At 44.7% G+C, this 14639-nt stretch overlaps 1 non-coding gene across 1 annotated transcript; it reads right to left on the bottom strand.

Moving 5' to 3' along the window:
• Window positions 1-10306: 10306 nt before the first annotated feature.
• TRNAF-GAA lies at window positions 10307-10379 on the bottom strand. Its single transcript has one exon. It is a non-coding gene; the product is annotated as a tRNA-Phe (tRNA).
• Window positions 10380-14639: the final 4260 nt, after the last annotated feature.

Genomic DNA, 14639 nt, shown 5'->3' on the forward strand with positions numbered 1-14639 from the left:
ACATGTCCTTGGAGAAAGTCCCTCCTCAAAGGGACTATCCAAAATCCCATCCCAAGGGGAATCCAGCTCTTCCCAAGAGGTCAGTTGAACTATCAGCATTTCCAAAAACTGAGCTTAAAGCTGCAACCCTATCCCTGCCTTCCTTTTGCAGTGGGAGCAGCTTGGATTTTGAAAGGCACAGGGTCACCTGGTGAACATGATGCTGTGCTCAACTTACACAGTGTTGGTCATTAGAGAGCAGATGTGAAGATCAGGGCAGCTCTTCCATTCAGGTCATCCAGCAGGCTCTGGGAAAATGTAGAGTGTCATGGTTTGGGCCTAACATGACAACACTCACTCAAGTCTCCCCCCTATCTTCCCACCCCTCCACGCCTCCCACACCAGGATGGGGAGGACAAAGGCCAACTGGAAGCTCATGGGTCGAGACAAGCACAAGGAAGGTTCATTCACCATTTACAGACCTGGGCAAAAAAGACTCAGTTTGTGGAAAAATAATAATTTCATTTCACTCTTATCAGGTCACAGAGGCCACAGACACACAGAGCAGGGTTTACATACATTACCCCACCCCTCCCTTCTTCCCACCCAAATCCCTTTGTTCCCGGTTTCTCTCCCTCCTTCCCCCCAGCAGCACAGGGGGATGGGGATGGGGTTTAGAGTCAGTTCCCAGGCTGGTGGTTCCTGCTGCTCCTTCCTCCTCAGGAAGAAGGATTCCTTACAGTCCTTCCCTGCTTCCCCACAGGGTACCTCCCATAGGAGAGGGTCCTCCACGAACCTCTCCTTCATGAGTCCTTCCCACCAGCCCCAGAGCTGGTCCAGCCTGGGCTTCCCACAGAGTCACAACTGCTTTGGGAACAGGCACCTCCCCTGGTGTGGGGTCGTCTATGGCTGCATGATCCAAGTCCACATTCACCCTTCCTGATGTGTTCAGAGAACTTTCCACCACGTTCCTCCACGAGTGCAGAGGCACAACTGCCATCTCCCCATGGGCTGCAGGGAAACTTCTGCTTGGGCATTTTCTTCCTCACCAGCCTTGGGATCTTCACCCTGGCACTGCCTTCCACCTCTCCAGCACAGCTCTTTCTCATCTGCTTGTTCTCTCCTCGGGTCTTAAATCAGTTATTTCATGTTGATCTCAGAGGTGCATCTATTGTCCTTCTAAGACCCAGCCTTGGCTACCTGAGCTGGGGGAGCTTTTGGTAGCTTCCTACAGGAGTCACTCCTGGGGCCCTTCCTCTCTATCAAAACCCTGCCAGAACCAAACTAGAATATTAGAATTAGGATTTCTTCTGTCTAAAGAGTCTCCTAAAATACAGTTTGATCAGAAGTCATGTCAAAAAAAGAAGAGGTCAGAAGTTCTTCTTTCTGATGCAGCAACTGTCCAGGACCTGCTCTGAACACTGAATGTAAAAACTAGAGAATAACAAAATAGTTTTTGGATCCAGCTCACTTCCTTGGAGGTACTAAAGTAAATTGACAGTCAAAATACCTTTGAAGGGTTTTGGCTTTAGTATCTATGGCTGATTAATTAATTGCAAATTAGATTGTTATTTGGGCTGTTAAGTACTTAGGCTGTTAACTTTTGGGGCAAGGGAATATCCTTTATTTTAAGTTTCAATAGTAAAATCTAATTTTACTTGTGACTGCAGGGTGCTAGTGGAGGAAAAGGAAAGAACATGAAGCACTGCTCATTACAACTGGAAGGAGGCTATTTAAATATGCAAATTGTTTCCAAAAAAGCCCAGAGAAAGAAGGCTATGTAGCTCCTGCTGTCACTTAGGAGATATGGTGGGTTTTTTAATTTCCCTGCCCAGGGTGGGATTCTCTCTGGGGCAAGACTGAATCCTCTTCTGCAGCCTTTGGGAGAACCCAGGAGGTGACAGGAGCGTCTGCTAGTCCATGCAGAAGAGTGCATGGATTTTATTTTGGTACCCAACAAACATTTGCAGCATGGAAAACATCCTCTGCAAAGCTCTGCAAATTCAGGTAGTTAATGTTAGAAGTATAAGAATTCAGGAATTATTTTAATTACTAGATAGCATGGAAGGCTTTCAACTACACTTACAACATCTTTTTAAGCTACTTGAATTGTGCCACATGGTTTGGAAACTTTTACAGAATCATAGAATCATAGAACCATTCAGGTTGGAAAAGCCCCTTGGGATCACCCAGTCCAACCATCATCCCTACTCTACAAAGTTCTCCCCTAAACCATCTCCACCAACACCACATCCAAACGACCCTTAAACACATCCAGGGATGGTGACTCAATCACCCTGGGCAGCCTGTTCCAGGGTCTGACCACTCTTTTTGTGAAAAAAAATATTTCCCAATGTCCAGTCTAAACCTGCCCTGGTGCAGCTTGAAGCCATTTCCTCTTGTTCTGTCACTAATTGCCTGTGAGGAAAGACCAGCACCAACCTCTCTACAATGACCTTTTCAGCCTTAATGATTCTGTGATTCTATGTCCTATAATTTCTCATAACAAGAAAATCTGCCCTGCTGATTTATTTTTTTTTTTTCATGGAAAAAAAAAGCAGAATTAGAAACACAGAATCACAGAATCTCAGAACTGCTGTAGTTGGAAAGAACCTCTAGAGATCATCTAGTCCAACTCTCCCACTGAAGCAGGATCACCTGGAGCACTTTACACAGGACTCTATTCAAGTGGGTTTTGAGTATCTCCAGAGATGGAGACTCCACAGCCTCCCTGGGCAGCCTGTCCCAGGGCTCTGTCACCCTCACTGTAAAGAAATTTTTTCCTCATATTTAAATGGAACTTCCCATGTTCCAGCTTGTGCCCATTGCCCCTCGTTCTGATACTGGGAACTACTGAGAAGAGCCTGTCTCCATCTTCCTTGCACCCACCCTTTAGATATTATGTACATCAATAAAATGCACTGCAAGTCCCAGGCAAGCAGAAAACAGATATACACAATTTAAAAAGACAGGAGAAACCAATGCAGAAACATCTCCCTGATGATAAGGTTCACTGGTGGCAGTCAGAAGATCTTGCCCCACAGGGACTTTGGTGGAGTCAATTCCAGGCTCCTACTTCTTTCACCCTGACATGGGGAAACTCCTCGAGTCATTTTGAGTCAGTGTTTCTGCCTCCAGTATTTGCTTGCCAGCCTGATTATGTGGGTGATTCTCTGCTCCAGTTTTCAAGCAGAACTTCTCACAAATTGATGGAGGAGGCTTTGGCACCTCCACAGGAGGAGAGAGAGAGGGGGGGAGAAAGAGAAAAGCATATAGAGGAGGAGGAGAAATGAAATGGGCTTTTGAAAACCATAAAATTAGCATAGAAAACAGCAGCAGTTTTTCTTCACTTGGACTGAGTGAGAGGCACTACAGTTGCCTGATGATTTTAAAGCCACCCCATTAAAGATCTTGATGGGTGGCCACAGATGTGCTGGATTGCCTGTTGCTTGTGGAAAAGCTGGTTTTGCAGCTACAGTGCCAACCTAAAAGCTTGCAAAAGCAGAGTTCAGAGTAGCTTGGCTACAGAGGGGCCATACAAGGTTCCTAGTGCAGGAGCCAATATAAAAACAAACAAACAAACAAAACAATAAAAAAACAACCAAAGAAAAAAACCAAAATAAACCAAAAGTAACCTCATATATAAATAAAGTCAGGACTAGAAGGCTTGCAGAGCCACCAAGAATGAGGGTTTTTATCATCCTGAAGAGTTTTAGACCTTAAGGACTCACCTATAGCTTTAAACATTTAACTGAGATTTCCCAGTTAAGAGTTCCTTTTTGTTTTTCCCAACTTCTCAGTATAGTGAGTAGAGGTAAAAATTAGCTCCTCTGCAATTTCACTGGTTTAGGGGAAAGACCTGTTAGCTCAGGGTTTGCAGAAACATCACCAAATGGACTAGCACCTCTCATCTGCTTGGTACTTCTAGAGAAAAAGTGAGGTACCAGCAGAAAACCTTAGCTCTACCAGGTGCTCAGGTAACACAAATTACCTTGGATTTACTACAGATGGCAATTTCTAGGTACCCAGGACTTACATGTCAGGTCATGTGTCTGAGCTCTTGACTTGTAAACTTTGCATAACTGCAGCTACACAGCCCCTAAGGAAAGGTTCTAAGCCTCTGAGCTCTCTGAAACTGAATTCATCTCAGGACATGAGCTAAAACCAGGCTTGGAGCTCTCTTGAACCTGACCAGCATCAGCCATTGGGTCTGCAACAGGACAGAGAGAACATTTACTTCTAGCTGATGACCAAGTCCTTATCAAATTCCTGAACAGCATGTGGTCACCCACCAAGATGAGGGAGTTTTTGTTTCCTTGAATCTTCTCAGTTGTGGCTGAGAAGTGACAATATAGAAATCTTTCTTCTTGCCAGCCCTGTAAAGGTTCCTGTGTTGGTGAGTGATGGGAAACAGAGTGACACAGCACAGCAAGGCTGGTGGAGCCTGGAGCTGTACTCTAGAAACTCCCAAAGATGATTTTCCAGGAGTGTGGGGTTGGACATCAAGACATCAAGCCTCTAGAAACTTGATTCACAAGCTTGTGCATGTGCTGAGTAGGAATACAAGCAACACATGTGGGAAGCCCTCAGCACAGGAAGGACATGGAGCTGTTGAAGAGGATCCAGAGAAGGGCCACAAAGATGATCTAGAGGCTGAAGCAGCTCTGCTATGAAGCCAGGTTGAGGAAGTTGGAGCTGTTCAGCCTGGAGAAGAGAAGGCTTCAGGGAGACCTGATAGCACCTTTCAGTGCCTAGAGGGGGCCTACAGGAAAGATCGGGACAGACATTTTTACAAGGATGTGTAGTGATAGGACAATGGATAATTGTTTTAGACTGAAAGATATGATGGATATTAGGAAGAAATTCTTCACCATGAGGTTAGTAAGATGCTGGAATAGGGAGCCTAGGGAGGTTGTGGATGTCCCTTCCCTGGAGGTGTTCAAGGCCAGCTTGAATGAGGCTTTGTGCAAGCTGATCTAGTGGGAGGTGTCCCTGCTCATTGCAGGGAGATTGGAAGGTCATGATCTCTAAGGCCCTTTCCAGCCCTAACCATTCTATGATTCTATGATTATCATGTGCCAGCATCCCTGGTGTGACCTGGGAGAGCCTCAGCTATGAGTGGTGGTGTGGGAAGTGAGTCATGATTCCCCAAGATGCCTCCTCTTGGAAGAGACTGGACATAAGGCAAACAAATGAGATAGAAGTGACAGGAGAAGGACACGAAACACTGAAATCACCTCAAAAGCTGCAAATATGCCTATAGCCATCTGCAGTATTAATGCTCCAGCAGTGCTGGGGGATTGATCCCACTCCAGAACTGATGTCTGCCTAGATAAGTAGTTAAAAGACAGTCTTACACGCTGTAGCCAAGCCAGGAAGTGTCTGCAAACACAGAAGAGAAATTTCCTGGTGAATACAGAATCATAGAATGGTTTTGATCAGAGAAGACCTTGAAGATCATCAAGTCCAGCCATTAACTTGGCACACTGCCAATTCCACCACTAAACCATGTCCATCAACACCACATCTACATATTTTTTAAATAACTCCAGGCAGGATGAGTCGACCCCTTCCCTGGGTGGAACGTGCAATAGATTCAACAATCTTAGTGAGCAAACCTTTCCGGATCATCCATTCCCCCTCTATACCACATTGGTAGGGATGCTAACACACATTTTGAGCCCCCCTTGGCCCCTTCCTCCTCCCATCTTACATACCCCCAGATCAGGTTCAGTCCACAAAGTCTCTCTCAAAATGCAGCCGTGGTATTTCAAAGGATCCCCCATCCTCCTCTTACCTTCCCTGGGGAGAACTTGCTTTCCACTCCAGGTGAACTTTTCCCTCACTGCCTCTCACGGGTGGGTGTTCTCAGCCTGGAGCTGATGGGCCAGCTGAGCTGAGGGGGTGGGCAGCACAGACAGCAAGCAAGTCAGTGCTCTGGAAATGTGGTACTAGTTATTCCTGTTCCTTGCTGGAGGCTTTCAGCTGTCAATCCCAGGGACAACAATGTCCCTTCTGTGTCCATTCCCCTGTAGCAGCCAACTTTGCCAGCTCATTGTATTGTTGAGAGGTGGAGAGGAGAAGGAGAGTTGGGAAGGACTGCTGAACAATCCTAATTAAAGAAAAGCTGAAGAATGAGAGTGCTGGTATTTCTCACTTCCTGCCATGGCTTTTCATTAATCTGGTCACTTTTAATGACATTTTTCACAAGCTGATCTGAGAGCAGACAAACTGCACACATGCCTAGCCTCTGAGTGTGCACATAATTGGGATTCAAGTGAATGTGGGTCTCTGTGAGAATACAGGAAGGGAAGATAGAAGGTCTTAAATTAATTCAACTTGCTAGAGATTGGCCTGGGGGCACCTCCATCTTGTCCTTGCTTCTGTGTGATGGTTGCTTCTCTTGTTGAAATCAGCAAGGACACCAGAAGCACCCACAAGCAGTAGCAGAGCTGATTACTCAACAATTACCAAAATTCTAAATTTTTCCTACTTTAGACAAAATCTTCATGGCCAGATGCATGGGGGCTATTAAAACATCATACCACCAAGACAACTGGCAGCTGAAGAAGTCCCAGAACATCTAGCTTTGGTAACTGAGATAACTTATGAAAAGGCTGTTCCACAGCTCACTGTATCAGGGCTTTTCTCAAACCACCCTCTGCTGACCAACCAGGGTTTGATGGACTTGTGGCTTTACCCATTATTACCATCCTTTTATTCTTGTGACCTAGCTGAAGTCATCTTCAGACCCAACCTGCAGAGTAAAAGTTGTCTCTTCAATGTTTTTTTTATCATTCAGAGAGCTGGAATGGCTGGACAAAGCTGCAAATCCATCTTGTGCCCTAGTAGACAATGGAACCAAGATGGGAACAAGTGTTATTTATCATTTTGCCTTCCCTAGAAATAACTAGGTTTAGGTGAAGATCAAAGTCAGAACTATCTCCTTCCATATCCCACATGTTCATGGGATCTGACTCCTTCCTGACAGCTGGTTTTGGCAAGAATTATGCCTACTCTGTTGGGACTGAGATCCCTTGATGTAACCCACACTTCCATCCCATGTCACTGCCATGGGCAGAAGCTGATGGCAGCGGAGCCAGGAATGGTAGTTTCTTCTAAGACCAGAAATTTATTGCCAACACCCACGTTGGTCCTACCTTCCCATATCCTCTATGCCTGCTGTGCTCCCCACATCTCCCAACTCTGCCTGGGAGAGCTGATGCTGTGATAGACTTCACATTGATTAGTTTGTGGAAGGGGGTATTGCTGGATGCTTTAAAGGCAAGCAAGTATTGCCCAAAGAGACCTTTGATCTACAACCTCGAAAGCAAAGAGGAATAAAACAACTCCAAATGTAGGTTAAACCCCAAGTACTTCCCTGGTTTTTGTGGCTTTTGCAAGATCTCAGCTTTTCTTACTTAAAAATAATAACTCAGGGGAAGGAGGAAGAAGAAAAGAAGGGTTTGATTTATCATGCCCTCTTCATCCACTTGCTTATGCCTCCTGAAACTTGAGTATCCTCAGAGAATCAGCCACTGTTGCAACCAGAGGCACTTGTGCAGCAGAATGAAAATAAGGGATGGGATGGTGGTTCCCAGCTGCTCCATGTAGTACAACCCCTTTCCTAGGAGACCCACTACAAAACTTTCCTGGAAGCTTTTGTTCTTTCTGAAGGACAGGGAAGAGCCCATTCAGAGCTGCTGTGTACAAACTGGTAGAAAACTTTACATTTACAGCTAGCACACATCCTTAACCAGTTCCTGCTGCTTTCTAGCTTGACCACTTTATTCTTCATGTTTGTCTCCTCCAGATACACACAGAAAACACTCAATGTCTCCTACATTTCACCACAATAAGCAAAACATTCCAAGTTTTTCTTTTCTCCATTTATGTGATAGACTGTTCCTTTCCAGATGAATCCCAAAGTCCTCATGGATGGGACTCATTTAAAATGGCCTGCATCAATGATGACCTAGGATCTGTAGTCTCTTACATCATCTCCAGTCACTCATCCTCTTTCCTACACTGTTCCCTCATTATTTACCTCACCTGGCACCGTTCTGCTTTGATGAGCTGTCATTTTCTTCCTTATTACTTCCCCCTCCCCATTTCTAACCAAGTTTGAGGTAAATTCACCTGAAAGTCATAAGAGTTCCTAAGGAACAGCCTCCTGAGCACAGCTCAGTGACGCTGATGCCAGCATCCTGAAGGCTGTTTTCCTGGGTAGTGTGAGTGTTTGTAGCTCTGGTAAATAAAAGGAACTGGAGAAAAAGAGGACTTGAGTGGTGTGTGAGTAATCCAGCATCATCAGTGGGAACACGTGCTGAGATAACACACAAAAAAACCAACATAGGAACACAGGGTACTTTCACCTGCAAATTAACTCTCACCACACTCGGGGAAGGCAAGTGTCAGTGCTGCAGCTGGGGAAACTGAGGCACAGCAATGAGCTCTCCACAGATCCCCTTCATTCGCTGGAAAGTTTCAACTTGCGTTTTGGGGTTTGATTTGGTTTAGTTCTATTTTGGTTTGTTGTATTTCTCTTTGTGGGTTGCAGCTGTCTAAAGTAATGAATACATCTTAATCATGTGACAGGAAGACAAGACTATGAACTCCATTGATTACCCAGTGAAAGGACACAGAGGAGCTGGATGTTCCAGTGCATGTGGACCTGCCCATGTCCCCAGCTTGACTGTCCCTCCCCCCACTGCTCTTGTTCTCATTAACAGCCAAAGTCCTGGTGAAATCTCTTCTAACTCTTGCAGATAGGTATGACCTAGTGTTGTCTCCAGCTCTTCTGTCTACTCTTGAGTCTGTCAAGGACCACCTGAGCAAGATTAACCACCAGAAGCACGTTGCTACCCAAGAAAGCTACCACAGCAAAGTGATCTCCGTTTGCACAGAGCTGGCATCCATTCCACCCGTTGATTTTCCCACCTCCAAAAAGGCTGCAGCTCAGTGAGGGGAACAAACACACCAAAGAAAGGAAGTGATCCCTGCCAAGTGCTGCAGAAATGGGACACAGATGGTGTCTCAAACCAGGACAGAAGTACATTTGGGAGCTCTGCCTGTGACGTCGCGTTGCAGATCTTGCAACAGGTGACAGACACTAGGGGTTCTGAGCAGGTGATGAGATAACTTCTCTGTCCATAGAGCTATTAGCTTGTTTGAAATAAATAAACAAAAAAGCCCAAACCAAACCAAACAAAAAAAAAAAAAAAAAAAAAAAAGAAAAGAAAAGAAAAGAGGGGAAAAAAAGGAGAAAAAGAAAAGGGAAAAAGGAAAAGGAAAAAGGAAGAAGGAAAAAAAAGAGAGAAAAAAGAAAAGAGAAAAAAAGGAAGAAGAAAGAAGGAAAAAGAAGAAGGAAGTAGGAAGAAAATAGAAGAAAAATGAAAAATTAAAAAGGAAAAAAGAAAGCAGAAAGAAGAAAAAAGAATGGAGAAGAAGGAAGAAAGAGGAAGAAAGAAGAAAGAAAAAGGAAAAAAAAAAAGAAAAAAGCAATTTTGCTCAATAACTGGTTCTGTAAGGACAGGAATGTATAAATCTGCTTTTATTTATATGTATCCCTTGGCTCCCCAGGGAAGCAGTAATGGCACCAAGACTGAGAATATTCAAGAAACACTTGATCACACCTTCAGGGACATGGTATGAACTTTGGGGTTGTCCTGGTCTGGGGTGAGAGTTGAGTTGGTAATCCAGGCTGTTCAAGGAGGTGGTTGAGCCACCATGCCTGGAGACATCTAAGAAGACAGAGGTGGTGCCAGGGACAGGGTTTAGTGGTGGATGCAAAGTTAAGGTAGTAGTTGGACTTGATGCATCAACCTAAAGGTCATTTCCAACCAGAAAGATACTGTGATACTATGATATGATGATACTATGATACATAGGTCTGGTTCTTCTTAAACTTCAATGTTAATCACAGCTGTCTGTTGGCTGCTTGGTCAGCCAGGAGGATTGTGCTGATTGGTGATTGGCCAGGTGGCCACTGCTAATGGGAATAAATGAGGATGACATTAGCCTGGCTTTTCCCTGCTCCAGCCATAAACTTCTGTCTTTGACTTCTACAAAAAGAATGGTTAGAAGTGACCTCTGACAGTCATATGGTCCAATCTCTTCTAGCTCAGAACCACATCCAGGTGGCTTTTGAATACTTCTAAGAATGGAGATTTTGCAACCAGTCCCAAGTCCTTCTTTCATTCCTCATATGAGAGATGTTCCAGTCCCTTCATCAGCTTCCTTGCTTTTTGCTGGACTCTCTTCAGTGCCTCCATGTCTCTCCTGTACTGAAAACCCCAAGACTGGACACAAAAAGTACAGGCAACACTGCTGAAGCCCAGGTTTGAACCAGGGACCTTTAGATCTTCAGTCTAACGCTCTCCCAGCTGAGCTACTTCAGCCCTGATGTGATATAAATTTTCCCAAAATCTGTTGAAATGGAATTACCTTTCAACCTCTTCAGACAAGCTTAGTTGGCTTCAGCTTGTGAGTCAAAGAAGTTGTTTCAGGGAACAGGACAGACTGGTCTCAAAACCAATGGTCCAAGGCACCAGCACAGCCTCAGTGCCACTGTATGTGACCTCTCTATATGTGTGGGACTTTAGTTTGACTCTGGAGGGTGTATAGAAGTGGAGCAGGGAAACAAAACATGTTCCTGAAGGGCTAGCAGAGGATTCTAGTTACCCTGAGGTTAGAGGAGGGCTCTGTCACTCAAAAATCATTGTGAGGAAAGTGGAGATGGAGCTAGGTCTCTGTGGAGACAAAGCTACTGATGAGGAAGCTGAATGTGAAGTGACAAGGGTGATGGAGGATGAGGAGAAAGGGACATTGATTGTAGGGAGGGCTCAAGAGATGATTGTTAAAGGGAAAAGAGTAAAAGGCATAAACACTGACTGCTCTCTCTGTGCTTCTGGCATTGAAGACACCATCTTGTCTCATTCTTCAAGTCCTCTTTCTTGTTAGTGCTGTTCAAGCAGTCTTGGATATTAGTTGTGTTGACTAATGTGGTAAAGATTCTCTTCCACAGGGTTAGACTTGCCTGGGATGACATATTCCTTGGTCCATGGCACACACTGCTAACTGCAGAGTGGAGATCAGAACTGGGTGGAGGGCAGAGGTGTTTGCACTCTTCAATAAGTCAAGTAACAACATCAGAGACAATGTGCTGGTTACCTTTCCAAACTGCTCTGACACATCCAAAACACCAAATGTCCTTCTCTGTAGGGAGAGGTTTGGGTGTGTTGGTAAGAAATAAGAAAATGGGTCTCCTTGATGTACCTCAAGACCAAGGGCCTATGATAAAACACAGTTAAAATCTGAAGTTAAACAGAAACCTTAATCCAAGGACCAGCCAAGAGCATTAGCATAAACCAGACATTCCTAACATCTTTTCATAGAGCACACTGAAGGATCTGGTGTCATCTGTGGATCTTTTCACATCAATATGTCTCTCTTCATCTGGGGAAAGGGAGCCAGGCATATTCATGCAGTGATACTGGAGATGTTTGCCCAGCCCACCAACTCATTCTGCAAATAGAGGAATTTCACTTCCAGAACTGACTATCTACCATCTTTCAGCAGCTCCTAATTCACATCTTCCCAAAATACACCTGTGAAATGCACAGAGATTTTTCCATGTCTGCTAAAATACTGGTAGCAAAAGGTGTCAAAAATACATTTAATCTGGGTTTGAATGTTCAGCTCGACAGCAGCAGATTATTCCTCACTAAGATTTATTAGATAACAGTTAGGGCTCCCAAACTAGGCTATGGAACCTCTTGCAATATCCAGAAGTAATAATTGTACCCTAAGTGGACTTCCTTTCTGCAAAACCACTTCTACCCCTGGATTGCAATGGTGATCCTACCTATGACTACTGAGGATCTTGGCTTGTCTGAGGGTCTCCACATCTCTGTGCAGAGGAGGTGAGGACCTTTTTGGAAAACTGAGCACTGCTACAGAGTTTCTGCTTCTTGTCCATTTATAAATTGTCTCCTATATGTGACCTGGAAATGTGCTAGATCTAGTCATTGAAAGCTCTGTGGTGCCAAGAACAGGTGAGCACAACAAATCCAGGATGTTGCTAAAGGCAGTGGTCACCAGACAACCCAACAGAAAAGAAACCCAAACAACCCCTCTGTTACATTTTGTGTCTGTTAGAGACACTGATATGAGAGGTATCTAGAGTATTGCTCAGTGATTTGGAACCACAGAAAAGTGATTAGGCCTCAGCCCTGAAGTGGAAGCACTGAACAGATAAGCACTGAACAGGTAAATTAGGTTATGGCAGGGGGATTTAGGTTATGGCTCGACTTGATGATCTTCAAGGTCCCTTCCAACCAGGATGATTCTGTGATTCTATGGAAACGAGCAATTCTTCTTACCCTATTGACTCCCACCTCTACCTGTACCTCAGGATCCATAAGAAGAAGGTAGCTGGGGACTGGCTGCACTAAGTGTAGCAGGACAGTAAGTCTTTCCAATTGCCCAAGAAAGAGGATGAAGAAGAAATCTTGCCATCTGTCCCCCACATTATCACCCACAAACTAAGATTGTATGTTCAGAGCATGTCTGTTATATTTATCTACAGAAGATGCTTACAGGAGCAATTTCTTGAGCTCAGTGACTAAGAATCTGACACATACAGCTCAGATCAGCCTGCAGGAACAGAAAACTCTGGTATATTTTTCCTCATGTGAATGCTGAAGAAAGTGAGATAAAGGCTTGCAGAGCCAGATGATTGATTACATTATTACTGTGGGGTCCACCAAAAATGTTTATTCCTTTGTAAAGCTTTGCTTTGAAAGGTTACTAATGTCTGGAGTGTGGACCTGCTCTAGGTTTGTTGTTTGGTTTTTTTCAAACACTCTGTTTTGAAACATCCATCTCCAGTTCTGTGAAAGGAAAGTGTTTTGCTCTTCCCTTAGGAGGTCAGAGTTATTTAACATTCCCAGCACTGATGATGTTGACCAAATTCCTAGAAGGCCAGATGGGAACATCACAATGATGGGTATGACTACAAGAGAAGACCTGCTGAGCCTGGCAGGACTTTTTTTTTCTGCGAACCCCAGCAATTTGGAAAAGGTTTCTGGGTTAGGATTCAACATGCTTGACTTGTCACAGGCCAACAAGGCAAACCTCTAAACCTGGCCTAACCACTAAACAGGCCCCACAGAAATTGGGAACACTGGTGTCAAGTTCCCAAACGGAGTCTCCCTTCAAAACTCAAAGACAACAAAACAAAGTCTTTCAATGTCAACTCTGGAGGGCTCTTCATGACACCTCAGACATGTGAGTCTGGCAAATTGATCATCACCTTTCTAGCAGCAATTCACATATAGAATCAGAATCATGAAGGTTGGAATGGACCTTAAAGATCATCAAGTTCCAACCCCCCTGCCATGAGCAGGGAACCCACCACTAGACTAGGTTGCACAAAACCTCATCCAACCTGACCTTAAAAACCACCAGGGGTGGGGCATCAACAAGATCATCAAGAACAACATTGTTCTGTGATACAACTCAGGTCCCTGCAGCCATTCCAGACATGACGTTACCCAGGGACACTGAGAAAAGTTATTTCCACTGCTGAGTTCAGCTGAAGTTTTGTCTTTCCCCAGCAATTTCAGAACATGCTCTAGTGAGCGTGGTGGGTGTTGTGTTGCTCTTTGGTTGGTTTTGTTTTGTTTTGGTAGTGTGGGGGATTTTTGTGTGGTGGAATGGGGCTTTTTTGGGGGGGGATGGTGGGGTTTTTTGCACCCTCTTGTGTGAACAGTTGGACTTAGTGGTCTTAGAGGTCTTTTCCAACCATGACAATTCTCAATTCTGTGATACTGTGAGATTACCCTTGTGCATGTGTTGTCTGCTACACTATGTGGCATGAGGGTCACTGGGAGGATGATGGGGCCATCACAGGAGCATTTTGTTTTGCTGTCCACCAGATATGAGAAAGCCATAGGTTTCTTGAATTGTCCTGAAGCAGAAAATATACCTCAGGGACCAACCCAGTAGCTTTTACACAGTTTTAAGGAAGCTTCAACACTCTCTTGCCCAGAAAAGCCAGGTTATGGAGCCACTCCACAGAGTATTCCAGAATCTGTGTTATGCCCATTGAAAGACAGGCTGAGTCTTACTAAAAGCTTTTTCTCCACATTGAATTGGAACTGACAATCAGGGTCACTTCTGGGTCTGCACGAACCCCATTCATCCTTCAGCTCTTCCTGAGCTTTTGGGGTAGGGGGGCGTTATACACTGGGATTTCCATCTAACTGGCACGAAGGAGCCAGAGCAGAGGAAAACCTTCTCAAGGCCAGTGGTGCCACCTAATGGGAAAATTCCCAGGGAATCAATTTGTCGGAAATGAAGTCCTTAATGGGAGGGTTGCTAAGTGACGCAGGGTTGGAAACCAGCAGCTCTGATGTCAGTCTCTCTTTTCTGCTGCTTTACGACCATCTCTTCGTCACACTATTCCCTTTTCCCCAGCATCAGAGTCACACACAAGAGATTGCTCTGGAAAATTTGTCCTTCTTCCTGCTTAAACCCACTCTCAGCAATCCCTGAAGTGACGGACACATTTTTTACCTTCTCGCTGCTCAGAGGCTCCCTGGAGAGGAAATTATCCCAGATTTCTGGATTATGAAGAGCTAAACACAATTCAAGAG

This window comes from Chaetura pelagica, unplaced genomic scaffold, assembly GCF_000747805.2.
Source record: "Chaetura pelagica isolate M959 unplaced genomic scaffold, ChaPel_1.0 scaffold96, whole genome shotgun sequence".
NCBI classification, from domain to species: Eukaryota; Metazoa; Chordata; class Aves; order Apodiformes; family Apodidae; genus Chaetura; species Chaetura pelagica.